Here is a 14,759-nt window from a genome sequence, read left to right as displayed (position 1 = left end):
AAAGTATGGGGGGGGGGAGAGCGAGACGGTGTAGGGGGTGGGTGGGGGGGGGAGAGCGAGAGGGTATGGGGGGGAGAGGGAGACGGTGTGGGGGGTGGGTGGGGGAGAGCGAGAGGGTATGGGGGGGGAGAGGGAGACGGTGTGGGGGGTGGGGGGGGGAGAGGGAGACGGTGTAGGGGGTGGGGGGGAGAGCGAGAGGGTATGGGGTGGGAGAGGGAGACGGTGTGGGGGGTGGGGGGGGAGAGGGAGACGGTGTAGGGGTGGGGGGAGAGCGAGAGGGTATGGGGGTGGGAGAGGGAGACGGTGGGGGGGGAGAGGGAGACGGTGCGGGGGGTGGGGGGGAGAGGAGACGGTGGGGGGTGGGGGGGGAGAGGGAGACGGTGCAGGGGTGGGGGGGAGAGCGAGAGGTATGGGTGGGAGAGGGAGACGGTGTGGGGGGTGGGGGGGGGAGAGGGAGACGGTGTAGGGGGTGGGGGGGGGAGAGAGAGGGTATGGGGGTGGGGGGAGAGAGAGACGTGGGGGGGGGGGAGAGGGAGAGGGTATGGGGGTGGGGGGGAGAGACGTGGGGGGTGGGGGGGAGAGGGAGACGGTGTAGGGGTGGGGGGGGAGAGAGAGGGTATGGGGGGTGGGGGGGAGAGAGAGACGGTGCGGGGGGTGGGGGGAGAGGGAGACGGTGTAGGGGGTGGGGGGGGAGAGAGAGAGAGGTGTGGGGTGGGGGGGGAGAGGGAGACGGTGTAGGGGGTGGGGGGGGGAGAGAGAGAGGGTATGGGGGGTGGGGGTGAGGGAGACGGTGTGGGGGTGGGGGGGGGGGAGGGGAGACGGTGTAGGGGGTGGGGGGGAGAGAGAGGGTATGGGGGTGAGGGAGACGGTGTGGGGGAGGGGGAGACAGTGCAGGGGGTGGGGGGGGGAGAGGGGGAGGGGCTAAGTTCAGCCCATGATCCTCACAGTCTGAGCTGCTGTTTCTCAGCTGTTGTCACCGTTGCCCCTGAGGCATTGTGGGTGGGTGTGGGTGTGGGAGGGGGGGGGAGGGGCTGTCGGCGCATGCGCCGGGCTCGCAGGTCAGGTCCAACCCGACGGACTTGGCCCCCACTATTCCCCCACCACCTCCCCCTGCGTTGTCTTCGTCCGCAAACCTCGGTGTACCCTCTGTGTATCTCCCCCCGGCCCGGGACCCCCTGTCCCCCCCTGTCCCCCCCCCCCCCCCCGGGGGCTGTCGCTGTGTTGTTGTCTGTCATTGTGTTTTGTAGCTTTTTATTCGACTTCACTTTTATTTTTACTTTTAATTCAGTTAATAATTACATTTGCTTTTAATGTTTGTGCTCTGCATTTTCTTTGGAGACCCCCACCAACCCCCCCCCATCCCCCCCCTCCCCACCCCCACCAACCCCCCCCATCCCCCCCCCTGGATTTAAAATCCAGTTTAAAAAGTGGCGTCGTTTCGACGTGAAATTCTCCTCGTCTTCAGCGGAGATTTCAACGGAGTTCAGCTGAACAGTTTGGGATATTTTTGGGTGGGTGGAGCGGTGCGGTGCGGTGGGGGGGGGGCGGGGAAGGGGTTCCGCGTTAAATAGACTATCGGAATTCCTTTACACCCAGACGACGACTGTCGGGCGACAGAGAGCGTAATCGTCTGCAAGTTCGGTGGTTCCTGGTGCGAGCTTTGCTTTCCATTGATTGTGAAGTTTTCGTGTGTTTGTTTGTGGCCGAGAGAGAGAGAGAGAGAGAGAGGATTTTTCAATGTTGTGGTTTCGGTTTCGTCCTTCGGATTGCGATCATTCTCTGTCGCGACGGATGAGTGTTATTTTTGAATGTTTCTGGAGGCATCGGAGTGGAGGGCGGCGGCGGAGGAGGAGGAGGAGGAGGAGGGCGGAGGAGGAGGAGGAGGGCGGGGGAGTTTGGAGTCTTGTGTTTCCTTCATTTTTTTTTTGTTCTGCTTTGAATTTTGCCTGATTTCCCCGACTGTTCAGCGCCGTCGGGGACGTCCTCCCGACCCGAGAGGCGCTTCACAGATGTCATTTTGTTGTCTTTCTTGAATCGTGAAAACAAGTTGTCGCTTGCCAAATTTATGATGAATTTTTGAAGCTTCGGGTGTGCTTTCTTGGGTTTGTCAACCTTAGTTAGATTGCCGGCTTGCGACGCAGTTATTTTTCCCTTCTTTTTGTCCCTTCTTTTCGTCTCCTCCTTGTTATTTTAACTTGTCACGGGATGCTGCGGTTCCATTAGCTTGTGACGTGAGCAAGATTGGATGATGATAATAATAATAATAATAATAATAATAATAATCCTTGCGTTTGATGTAGCGCCTTATCACGTCGTTGAGACGTCTCGAAGCCCTTCGTAAAATATATTGTAAAATAATAATAATAATCCTCGCATTTGCTATAGGGCTTTTCACGTCGGGAGGACGTCCCAAAGCGCTTCACAGAACACACTGTAAAGTGAATTGACTGTATATTTTGTGGGTGAAACGCGGCGGCCAATCCCCCACAACTTCAGCCACCCTCCCTACTCCCTACCTTCCCCTCCCTCCACCGGCCCTGATCCCAGCCCCAGATCGGGACTGGATCCCTGATTGTCCAGCGCCTTGGGACGTCCCCTCGACGTGAGAGGCGTAATATAATTTCTTGCTGTCGTTGGATTGAACAGCAGATAAATAAATAAACTATGAAGTACGCGGTGCAGTAGGATACGTGGCATTGCGTGCGACCGCACGGTAGGTTTGGAAAGGATGGCAATTCTTCACGCCTGTAGTTCTGCCTTCATCCCGGATCTGCGTAAATTGACCAACTTGTAACTGAGGCCACGGATTCTTCAGTAAGATGTCTTTGTGCTGCAGCACTCTGCTGCCCACCAGGGGAGTGTCGCTGTGCACCGGCTTCAAAGTCTCCACGTGGAAAATTCCTGTTGCAGCCCCAACGCATTCTTGCACCTGAGGGAAAGAGCAAAACGTGGACAGTGCTCCTGTGAAACTGCCGCTCACCATTAGAACCAATAATAACCCTTGGATTTGATACAGGCGCCTTATCATGTCTTCGAGAGGTCTCAAAGTGCTTCACAGGATACACTGTACAAAGTGGAGTGACTGTGTATTTTGTGGGCGAAAGGCAGCAGCCAATTGTGCACAGCAGCGTCCCCACAAACAGTCGTTGATTGATTGATTGATTGGTTGATTGATTGATTTCCTTGCCTATGATGGCTGATAGGAAATACTTTGATGGGAAATATTTCTAGAATAACGCAAATAATTTCTAGTACGCTTGTCTTAAGTTATTAGGATGCGAGAGGCATTGCCGGAGAGCCCATTTAACAGGGAATTAGATAAACTGAGGAACTCAACGATTTGCAAGTGGGATGAACGTCTCGAAGACAGTGGGAAGAAAGGAAGGTGGGGGGGCACTTTGCTATCACGATGAGGACCAGCAAGCAGTGAGGGGAGGAAGGGAGTTCATGGTTGTTGGTCAAAGAGAGAGAGGTTTTTTGAACGCTTTCTCAAAGCAGGGAGAGAAGCATAGCAAAAAAGGATTTTTTGATAATATTCCACGCATTTGATATAGAGCCGTATCACGTTGTTGCGACATCTCAAAGCGCTTCACAGGATAGACTAACGTGGACTGACTGTGTACTTTGGGACGTCCGCCCGACGTGAAAGGCGCAATACAAATTGGGCTTTCAGCTAATCTCCGGAGCTCCATCCTCAGGACTCCATCCCCCAGACAAGCCCCCTCCCTCCCGAGCCACTTTCAAGAACGGTCTCAAGACTTTCCTCTTTGGTTGTGCATTCGATCATCTTTCGCTTCCCCTACCCCCCGCCCCCCGCCCCCCCACCCCAGCTCGGGAGCCAAGCAGAGACTGTCAAGCTCTTTAGGATGTCCTCCCAGTGTGAAAGATGCTGCATCAATGTAAATTTGCATTACGTATGTGTGATTGCTCAAATACTTCCTGATTTTATTCATGATTGTTAAGCGAACGTATTTAAGTGCTCCAGCAGATTAATCAGATGTTGCGTTGGGGAGTTTGGGGATTGGTAAAATGCCCTGAAAGTTGATTTCACCTTTTAGCTTTCCTTTTAACAATATTACTGTGATGTATGTATCTGTTGTGTGAGAGGATGTCTTTCTTTGAACATTGAGTGCTGGTTACATCACCGAAAGCATTTTCAGGCTCAGTGTGATGGAGCCGGGTTAAAGCCGGGCTCCAAACAGACTTCCCCGAGATACATAAACCACTTTATCATTGTCTGGCCCTTGGCACAAAATTCATTTGTATAGTTCCCCGTACGTACGAGGGAAAAAAATGTGTTCTAAGCAAAGTCTCCCAACTTAATTGTTATGTGGCATTGAAATAATTATGTTTGTGTTCAAACTGAGGTGAAATCCAGTGATGGTTCCGGGTGCTTCATTTGTTGCTTCCACAGGGGAAGGGAGAGGTAGAGGAGAGGCAATGAGTAGGTGTGGGAGGTGTGTGGAATATAAACACCAGTTGGGTCATCCTGTATCATTGTATGTAATTCTAAGAATCAGTAAAACCACCTTTCACGTAGGATGAACATCTTGAAGCAACTTCACTCTTTGTGGGGACGCTGCTGTGTGCAATTGGCTGCCACGTTTCGCCCACAAAATACACAGGTCAATTCATTCACAGTATATTCTGTGAAGCGCTCTGAGACATTGATAAGGTGCGATATCAAATGCAAGGATTATTATTATTGTCAGAGGGACGATGGGAATGACCGAGCGGGGAGGAGGAAAGGAGAGCGGAGAAAAGAGCACACGATGTGAGAGCCAGATGAGCCTTGTGAGGGTAGATAGCCATAGAAATGTATGGTACATTGCTAAAGCCACCCCCTCAAGAGCAATCTTTCAGTCCCATTCACCCGCCTTCCCCACACCCCTGTAGCTGACTCTCTTTAATCAGTTCCCAATTGAAGGCCAATATGGATTCTTCCTCAACCACCACTGCTGGCAGAGCATTCCATATCCGAACTGCACTGTGCGTGGAAACTTTTTTTTCCCTCCTGACCTCCCCGGTTTGCTTGTTTACTGACTATCTTAAATTGATGCCCTCTCTGGTTACTGACTCACCAATGGCCAGTGGAAAGTAGACGAGCGGCGGTTTGGATAATTTGGAACAACCTAAATCAAAACAATGTGGGCATCCTGTTTCGTTATGTGGGTCTGGCCTACAGTATAACTTGGTCATCATAGGAGGAGCCGTTTCGATAAAATAATGCCTTGTTGTGCAACTGAGCAGCTTGTGATGCCTTTCTGACGTGAAGGGCGCTATACAAGTGTAATTTGTTGTTGTTGTTGTTGTGCGTATGGATCCATCTTCATTGCTTACAGGAGTGTCCTGACTCGTGGAATAGTAACTCAGCTCTTCCAACATAGTGAGCGGTGTAGATAAGTTAAACATTTTTGTTTAGCTACTGGGCAGAACTAGAGGGAGTAGACTTCAAATGGAAGGCCTGAAGATTTCTTTTTCAGTCTCGCAGTCGGAATGGAGCAAACGTGTCCACCAGCACAGTCGCTGACAGCAATTATCTGTGGAGCAGTTTCAGTCCTGTCCTATCTATCGCTAATAATAATTTGGTCACTCAATCCACGACTGTTTGCGGGACACTGGCTGCCGCGTTTCGCCCACAAATATAGGGTCAATTCACTTTACAGTGTATCCTGTGAAGCACTTTGGGACGTCTCGAAGACGTGATAAGGCGCCGTATCAAATGCCAGGATTATTATTATTATTATATCAAATCCAAGGGTTATTAAGTTCCTTACTATCATCCTTGGGGTGCAGCGGTCATTACTATCTGAATCAGCTGTACAGTTCTCCGCTGTATAAATTGCAAAGTACTTCCCAAGCACAAGGGTATTGGGGAGTAGTAGGATTCGATTCCGTGGCTCCCCAATACCCTTGTGCTTGGAAAGTACTTTCCATCAAGCAATGGCCTGTTTCTGTGCAGTTTTATTCCAGTTCACCCCAGTTCTTGCGCAAATAAGCAGATAAGTCGATGGCCTCGAGTGCTTTTGCTTCAGGTCTCGTCCACTGTTGGCTTTGGGTTACCTTTTGCAATGTCCACTGCTCTTTTTTTGACGCACTCGGCCTACTTTTGTATGATATGTGGTGCCGGCAACTGCTTGTTCCCATGTCTGTTGCGACAGGCCAGCAGAGGCTCTCGTCCGGAGCAACACAGGAGGAGGCCATTCAGCCCCTCGAGCCTGTTCTGCCATTCTAACAGCTCATGGCTGATTTGGACGTCAACTCCAATTTGCGTCAGATTAGACGCCAAACTTTAATGTGTGTTCAGCGTCTCGCCTTCACTCTCTGAACCAGATTCCTAGTTCCAGTTCTGACGAAAGGTCTTGGACCTGAAACGTTGACTCGCTTTCCTTTCTCCCTAGATGCTGCCTGACCTGACCTGCTGAGTGTTTTTCCCAGCGACATCTGCTTTTTGTTTCAGATTTCCAGCACCTGCAGTTATTCAGCGTTTTGTTCGCAGTTCCTCTTGGTGGGAATGTCTCTTGTCTCCCTCAAGCCTTCTCCGCATCCCTCAAATTTGTTCTGTGAAGCGCTTTGAGGCGCCTCAGGGATGTGATGAGGTGCTATATCAAATGCAAGGATTATTATTATTATTGGTGGATTGGCTGCCTGCAACCTTAGCCAAAATACCCCTTTTTTCCCCCCACCCCGCCCCTCCACCAAAAGGAACCCCGTCTTTAAGCCTGAAATGTACTGAATCACAATTATAAGGATGCAAGTGCAGCCTTTGCCAGTTTATTGGCTTTTTAAAGCCATTATCAGTCTTTTTGACAGTGCCGTAGTTTTCAGGCACAAGACGTATTACATGAGTGTCCATGAATAATTTAGTCGTGAGTGGAATTCAGTTTGGGGTTAGATTGCAGCCTTGTGCAGTTCCCGAGGGTCTGCAGTTCTATTTTATTTGTGCGCTGTTGGTGATTCTATTTTCTGCCCCTTTAGTGGTTGGACTCGCTTTATTTTTGAGTTTGCTCTTGCATCTCAGCGAGGATCTTCTCTCTGGTAGTTGTTCGGTAATGCTCTCCTCGCTCTTTTCCGTTCTATTTTTGGTTTCATTCATTGGTTTTTCGTTCCTCTCTCTCTCTCTCTCTCTCTCGAGCCCGCACGCAGCGTGAGTAGCTTGACTCGGTGTACTACCCGCAGCAGATCTGTCTATTTGTGGGACTGTGCTGGGCGCAATTTTGGCTGGCACTTTTGCCTACAAAGCAGACAGTCACTGCGCTTAATAATAATCCTTGCATTTGAGACGGCGCCTTATCAAGTCTCCGAGACGTCTCAAAGCGCTTCACAGGATACACTGTAAAGTCAGTTGACTTATGTGTTGTGGGTGAAACGCGGCAGCCAATTGCACACGGCGATTTACAATAACCCCAGCAACCTCCGTGCAGTAAAACATCAAAATGTCTTGGGCTGTATGGAGCTGAATAAGCTCTGTGAGAAATACTGGGTGGAGTGTGGGGGGGGCTGGGGGGTGGGAGAGAGAAGATAAAGTTGTGCAGTATAGTTATAGGAGCAAACAAAGGCAGATGCCACCATTGGGTAGAACTTGCTTGGCACATTCCTGTATCCCGACAGCTTGATGGAACAGATGGATAAATAGCTTTTAACCCAGCATTTCAATGTGACTTCAAATGTAGATTCATTCAGTGTCCAGGCACCTCTGAGGTTAGTGACAAACCGTGAATATAAACTAAGCCCAGCTCAGAAGCAACTCGCACAAACAAAATCCTGCATTAAAGTCCCGCTCCTCCTAACAGCAGCAGCGTCTGTAAAGGCAAGGAGCGTTCACTGCGTAAAGCTACCGTATATCTCAGCGTTGCATGGCCGCCCGCCTGGGACGAGCTTAAAGACAAACCGGCTCAAATCTTGGGGTGTGAACAAATTCTCTATTCCTGCTCCGCAGTACGCCACGGGCAAAATAACCCCTCCCTAAAAAATGTTGGGTCACTCAATCCACGGCTGTTTGTGCGCAATTGGCTGCCGCATTTCGCCCACCAAATTTAGTCAGTGCTGTGAAGGGCTTTGAGACGCCTCATCAATGTGATAAGGCGCGCTATCAAATGTAAGGATCATTATTATTGTTTGCCGACCGACCTTGGGTGAATTGATTTGCTATTTGCATCTTGGGTTTTGTTGGGTGCAGTCAGACTCATTGAACAAGGAAGTAAAGTCTTCAGAAATATTTGGTACTTATTTGTGTCGAAAGGAGATGCACTTGTAAGGAAAGAACGACAGCAGCCACTGGATTTATGCAACGCCTTTCCTGTAGCCTAACATCTTGGGAGTGCTGAACGCTGCCGGGATTGGACGGCAAGCAAGGGATAAGGTTCCCATAAGTACAGTCAAAGAGTTAGCGTTTCAGGAGAGATCTAAAGGTTAGGGGAGCGAGGCGGAGGGATCGTGGGTGAAATGGTGGAGGAAGAAACAAGTACAACCACTTGCATTTATATAGCGTCCTTCAAGTGGGTCAGCATCTCAGATAGCTTCAAAGCTGAGGAAGTGGCTGAGACTTCCAAAGAAGTACTTGGTTTACGTTAGCTCTTACGGGTCAAGTGGGTGTGTGACTTGCAGCGACTAATTGGTGTATTTTAGACTCTGTGGTTACAGCCGCTGAGAACTTGCAGAAGGAGAGTTTATGCACTTAGCATCCTCTTGGGGGGAGGGAGGAAGATATTGATTGACGCATTTTTTAAGGGGCAATTATTGTTCAGGAGCGGTAAGAGCCTGGTATGTGATAAGACCAGCCCAGATCGGGGGATCCGATCAGGCTGTGTTCACGTGTCATGTTTTAAGAAGTAACTGAGGTGGTCAAAAGAATGCTGAGAAAGCCGAGTTTTAGGGCGTTGGCTCACAGGGCACTTGAGAGATGAGCAGGAAGCGTTGCTCAATCAACGGTGCCGTGCAGAGGTAAGTGGGGTCTCCGTGGAGCTGAACTGGCTCCAAGGTGACGTGTTTGGCAATGGAACGTCGTAATCGAGCCAGCCCTCCCCGTGCGGCGGTCTCTAGTCCCGGTTCCTGAGCCAGGAGGGTCAGCAGTATTCCAGGGAATCCTCCTCCCCCCCCCCCCCCCCCCGCCCTCAGCTCCTGTTCACCCTGCAAACCAAAGCCCTAAAGGGTACGATGGTCTTAGCTGGACAAGCTGCGGGAAAGCTTGCCAGACAGCGATACCAATGGCAAGCCGTGTGGTCTTAGCTGGTTAGACTTCAGACCTCCCTATATTCGTTCAAGTCCAGCAGACCTCTTCCTCAACAGAGAAACGTTTCAAAAACACATGCAATTTTCCAGACCTATCTCAGGATTTTTTTTTTCAGTTTTGACAGTTTTATTTATGTTGGACCTTCGTCACCCATTGAAACGGTGTTCCTCGTGTCTTACACGAATAACTCGCAGCATAAGATGTTTATTAGTAATTGTTTAGAAGCGTGAGCTTTTCAGTGATACTATGCTTTGATAGGGTAGCTAAGGGAGAAACTGTTGCCTCCGGCGGGTGGGTCAGTGACCAGAGGACCCCGATTTAAAATAATTGGAGGGGTGACGAGGACAATTTTTTTTAACCCAGAGAGTCGCTACGGTCTGGAAGCAGATTCGATAATAGCTTTTAAAAAGGAATTGGATAGACACTTGAAAAGGAAAAGATTGCAGGGCTATGGGGTAAGAGCGGGGGTCGGGGGGGATAGAGTGGGATGAGTTGGATAGCTCTTTCAAAGAGCAGGCACAGACACGATGGGCCGAATCGAATGGCCTCCTTCTGCGGTGTACAAATCTCTTCCAGAAGGACACTGTCATAGAAACCATTGCCAGCACAAGGCATTAGCAGGTGGCCTTCAAGAGATGACGTAAGTTTGAAAGTAATGAATTATTAAATTAAAATACTTGGTATTGCTTCCTACTGCAGCTTTGTAAACAGCGAAAACGCTCCGCCTGAAATACTCGGCGTCTGCCCGCGTGCGTCTCCACCAGCATTCTGCGCAGTTACAAGAATAGGCAGTTTTTTTTCCCAAGGGCATCTAACCAGCAAAGGTTTCTGGCGTCTAATTGATCCTTGCGTTGGTATCTAATGCATTGATAACGAAAAGGCAACCTAAACAAAGGAGGGAATTGAGTTTGACGGAAAGAGGCAAGTCTTCGAAGCTCTAATGCGGTCAGAGTTAAGGTTTTGTAACAGCAAACGTGCCTCCAAAATGTACTTTGCAACGTTTTATTTTTGGGGGGGTTTCAAATCTGTGCTTGCATGTTCCGCCCCTGAACTGCCAGACTAACTTTGCATTTAGTTTTATTGAGCAAGGCTCCAACTTAGCTCTGACGTCTATTCCCAACTCAGAGTAAAAGCATCAGGACCTGCATTTCTTGTGAAACCTTAGGCAAGTTTCCTCGCTCCACGCACACGCCTCTGTTTACATAGCAGTAAGTAGCAACCCGGTTGTTAGTCGATAGGCAGATCGCTTTATGGAAGTAATAATCCCTCAGATTAATTTGTTATGTCGCTGAGACGGCAGCCAATTGCGCACAGCGGTGTCCCACAAACGTTCGTCGATTGAGTCACCATCGTTTTTCTTTTTAGGAGGGATTATTAGCCCCGGAAAGCCATCCATCAATCGACTAACAACCGAGCTCCTACTTACTGCTGGGTAAACAGAGGCTTGTGTGTGTGTAGTAAGCAAACTTGCCTAAGGTTTCTCTCCTCCCGGGAATCGCTAACCCTAACCTCCCACATTGGGGGTAATGGGTTAGCGGGTTAGGCTTGTGTAGGAAGGACATTTGCTTTGCTGTGTTGACTGAATCGATGGTTGCAAAGTAGGCCTGAAAAGCACCAACCCTTTGAAGTCCCAAGTTTCTACCACTCCAAACATCAGTTGCATCACACGCAAGAGCTCCTGCTGGTGACCTGTTTTTGCGTGCGTGCGTGTGAGGATGATTTATTCCCCTGCGATTTCCCCGTGGACTCTCAATCTGTGCTGCTGAGAGGGCGAGTGCTGAGATTCCAGGCATCTGTCAACGCAACCTTTGTCTGACGTGCCAGAAAACGTCATCTTCAGAATTGTCGCTTATTTTTCCCTTATGTTGGTGAGGAGTTGCCGCGAGCTCGGCTCGGTGATGCCCAGATTGAGAACCGGGTGGAGTCGGGGATTCGAACTCACAGTAATTGTGCTCCTCTCAAATGGTGGAGAAATTTGCTGCTCCTGTACCTTCTTGGGTAGATTGTGGCGTCCTGTAGGGTAGTGGTGTTAGAGCACTCGCCTCACAAGCGAGAGGTCCCTGGTTTGATTCTCAAGTGGGGCGCAAACTTAAGCAAGTTTCCTTACTCCGCACTCCTCTGTTTACCCAGCGGTAACTAGGAAGCCAGTTGTTAATCGATTGGCGGATTGCTTTCCGGGGGTAATAATAATCCCTTTAAATAAAAGCTTCACAGTGGCGGATTCTGACAACGAGCCGGGGGTGGAGGTGGGGAGGTGACCGTGAGCACGATCAAAAAGGAAGGTCTTTAGGCGGGATTTGAAGGTGGGGAGGGAGGGAGGGGGCAAACTCTTCACATCAGGACCCTTTAACATCTTCATCTCAGCCAACAGAGGCCAGAAGGCGCAGCTTTCCTGGTAGGAGAGCTCTACCTCCCAGGAATAAATCACGGGGAGGTTAGGATCTATTCCCGACGGGCCTTGGCGTTGTGCTCCACCACTGTCAAGCGCCCCGGGACGCTATCCTGCCTCAGGGGCGCTATGGAAATGCAAGTAGTTGTTGTAGAAAAGTCATACGGCAAACTTCCTAAACTCTGGGCCCTGATTGAATTGTTAAAAACGCTCTATTTCATTTATACCATTATAAGAAAACGTGGGCAATTTTTTTGTAATTGTCATTTTTTTTTTACACGGCTGCTCTCACATTTGGTGGGGCCCGTGTCTGCATTTTTACATTCTCGCCCAAATACACGGTGTGAAGCGCTTTGAGACGTCTCAACGAAGGGATAAGGCGCTATATCAAGTGGAAGCATTATTATTATTGTTGTTGACCCTTTCACTCCGCTGGTTGGCGATGATTTTTTGGGGGGGAGGGAGCGAGCGGTTTACCTTGAGTATTTTTGCCAAATCTACTGGTTTTGCAAAATGTCCCCAAATAAAGTGCCCTCAACATGTCTCCTCCGCGATAGCTGAATATGACCGTGGTTTTAATGTTATTTGTCTTCCCTTTCCTCCCCTCTCCCCCCCCCCCCCCCCCCCACCACCGCCTTTCTCCCCTTCTCCCTCCCTAACCTTTTCCCTGGGATTTTTGCATTCACGAATATGAGGGATGTTCTGCCCCGGGGAAACCGCCAAATAGTGCTATTGACACAATTGGTGGTGTGGAGTCGGCACACTCGGCTTTGACCGAGTCTGCTCTGGAACATGAAGTCCGGGACTGATTGTCTTCCTCTCTTTCTCTCTCTCTCTCTGCAAACTACAAGGGCCCCAAGTGAATGAGTTGTTGAGCAATGTCAACCCACTCCTGAAGACCTGGCCGCAGATCCAAAAGTAACAAAGGCACGGATCCTTTGCACCAACCGGCCCACAGTTTTGCCACCCAGATGTACCGAAGCAGCCATCTTGCTTTCTAGAAACCCGAACGACATCTGATCTTCAAACGGACGCAAGAAGGGAATCTCGCCTGCGATTGGAGCCTACGGGGTAGGTTGATGCGACCGAGTGATGCTGAAATGGTTTTATTTTCCAGCACTGAAATCCTACCCTCGTGGGTCGTGTTCTACGACAACAACTTGAATTTGTATCGCCAACCTTCATGCAGGGTAGTGTCCCAGAGCTCTTCTGAACAGTACGTTTGATATAGCGCCTTATCCAGAGTTGAGATGTGCCTTAAAGCGCTTCACAGAATACATTCTCAAGTGAATTGACTGTGTATTTTCACCAAAACTCTTCCTCTCAAGTCCCTGTTCTCTCTCTCCCTCTCTCTGTGAGAGAGTGGCTGCTACAACAGCCTCGTTGCTCTGTGAATTGTCGGAGAAACTGGGTCAAGCAGTAGGTGGGTTAGAAAGTGGCAGCTGCTGTGTGCTGGGCTGCCGATCTTGTGTTGCGTCGGGAAAGCTGTTGTCATCTCTCGTTGGTGATCTTTGCACACTGTTAAGAAGCCGTCAGCTGTGTAGAGCAGGTCTCCCGATCGCAATGCAAATTCTGGCGTCGGAGATGGTTTGGTTCAGGATTTTTTGTTATTGATTCTTAATTTATTATTGATATGCCAGAATCTCATAAATATTCTGAATTCAGTGAAACGTACAGGATTGGGAAAGACTAATTGTCTCTTTACCTACCCTCTTCTTGGCTGTGTGTGTGTGTGTGTCCAGCTAATGGCCTCAAACAGTCGTATAGGAAGGCAAAGCTGATATCGTGCAGAACTGTGCTGATTCATCAACCATTGATTTTCCTGTAAGCTGAATCTGTTTCACTTTATCACCAAGCCAGTATAGACATAGTTTCATTTGATAGATGTGGGTGCTCCTGTTCAGTGGAAAACTGCTCTTTGTTTCAAAACCCACACGCTGCCGTTTATTTAATCTTCAATTTGTTCTTGGGTGGGGGGTGGGGGGAGGGAAGTGATTTGCGACTGAGAAAAGCAAACTGGAAGATAACGGGGAAATCTTTCGACAGGACGTTGAAGCTATAATCCCTGATGAATCAAAATTCCGTGATGGCAATTTCATCCGGAAAAGAGCCATTTTGTGGCAGAACATAGTTAAATCACCGGACTCGGTGGAAGAGCCTTTTTGATCACGAAGAAGTAGATACGTTTCAAAGGTCACAGTGATCATAGGAGATTAATTCAGACTTTAATGCTTCACATTTGTGCCGCTCAGCTCCCATTCTGGTTGATAGTTATAATAATAATCCTTGCATTTGATATAGCACCTTATCACCTCGTTGAGATGTCTCAAAACCGCTTTAAGGAATATACTGTAAAGTGAATTGACTATATATTTTGAGGGTGAAACGTAGCAGCCAATTGCACGCAGTAGCGTCCCCACAAACAGCCGTGGGTTGAGTGACACAAGGGATTATTACCCCCGAAAAGCGAGATCCACCAACTCGATTAACATCTGGGTTCCAACTTACTTACTGCTAGGTAAATAGAGGCCTGTGGAGTGAGGCATTTTGCACTGCTCGGGGATGAAACTCAGGTCCTCTCACTTGCGAGGCGGGCGAGCGAGCGAGCTAACCACTGCGTTGTTTTTAAATGAGGAGGAAATCTAAACGGTCTCAGGAAGCCATGGATTGCAGTTTACAACTCTAGCTCACTAGCGCTCAAGTATCTGGTCGCGTTGTGGTAAGAGTTACCCTCCGTTAGTCATGCTGTTCTGTTGTTCTGGTACAGCAGACAGCAAGAGAGGTCAGTGGAGTAAGGAAACTTGCCCAACATTTCGCCCTGACCTGCCTGGAATCGAACCCGGGTCCTCTCGCTTGTGAGGCGAGTGCTCTAACCCCTCAGCTACAGGACTCCCATGTATGGATGAATGTAATCACTGTTATCCCAAACCTCTTCATCGACTCAGCAAACCAATAAGCGCTGTCTGATTCTTAACTTCCAAGTTCATTAATTGCGAATTTTGTTTTGCTCTGTTGTACTCACCGGGGGGTTGAATATTAATCTCCTGGCAGTTTTGGACGTGTAATTACTGCTTCACTTTCCTATCCTGTGTGTATTGCAAATGGTTTCTGTTACATTGGACTGTGAAAGCGAAGAGC

The 14,759-nt window shown here is 49.3% G+C and overlaps 2 protein-coding genes across 6 annotated transcripts in view; one reads left to right on the top strand and one right to left on the bottom strand.

Moving 5' to 3' along the window:
- Nucleotides 1-988, bottom strand: part of sec22c (SEC22 homolog C, vesicle trafficking protein) — a 9,704-nt gene extending 8,716 nt beyond the window's left edge. Inside the window, exon 1 of the mRNA XM_042331998.1 lies at nt 946-988. The gene's annotated coding sequence lies outside the window, so the exon portion shown is untranslated. The remainder of the gene's footprint in view (nt 1-945) is intronic.
- A 458-nt stretch (nt 989-1,446) lies between these two features.
- nktr (natural killer cell triggering receptor) overlaps nt 1,447-14,759 on the top strand; it is an 82,419-nt gene continuing 69,106 nt past the window's right edge. For 3 of the 5 annotated variants that reach the window (XM_042332502.1, XM_042332500.1, XM_042332499.1), the window contains exons 1-2: nt 1,447-1,511; nt 12,473-12,692. The gene's annotated coding sequence lies outside the window, so the exon portion shown is untranslated. The remainder of the gene's footprint in view (nt 1,512-12,472; nt 12,693-14,759) is intronic. The other 2 variants (XM_042332503.1, XM_042332501.1) reach the window with 2 other exon arrangements.

Source organism: Callorhinchus milii, unplaced genomic scaffold (assembly GCF_018977255.1).
Source record: "Callorhinchus milii isolate IMCB2004 unplaced genomic scaffold, IMCB_Cmil_1.0 Scaffold2, whole genome shotgun sequence".
NCBI classification, from domain to species: domain Eukaryota; kingdom Metazoa; phylum Chordata; class Chondrichthyes; order Chimaeriformes; family Callorhinchidae; genus Callorhinchus; species Callorhinchus milii.
This window is presented reverse-complemented; position numbering and strand designations above follow the sequence as displayed.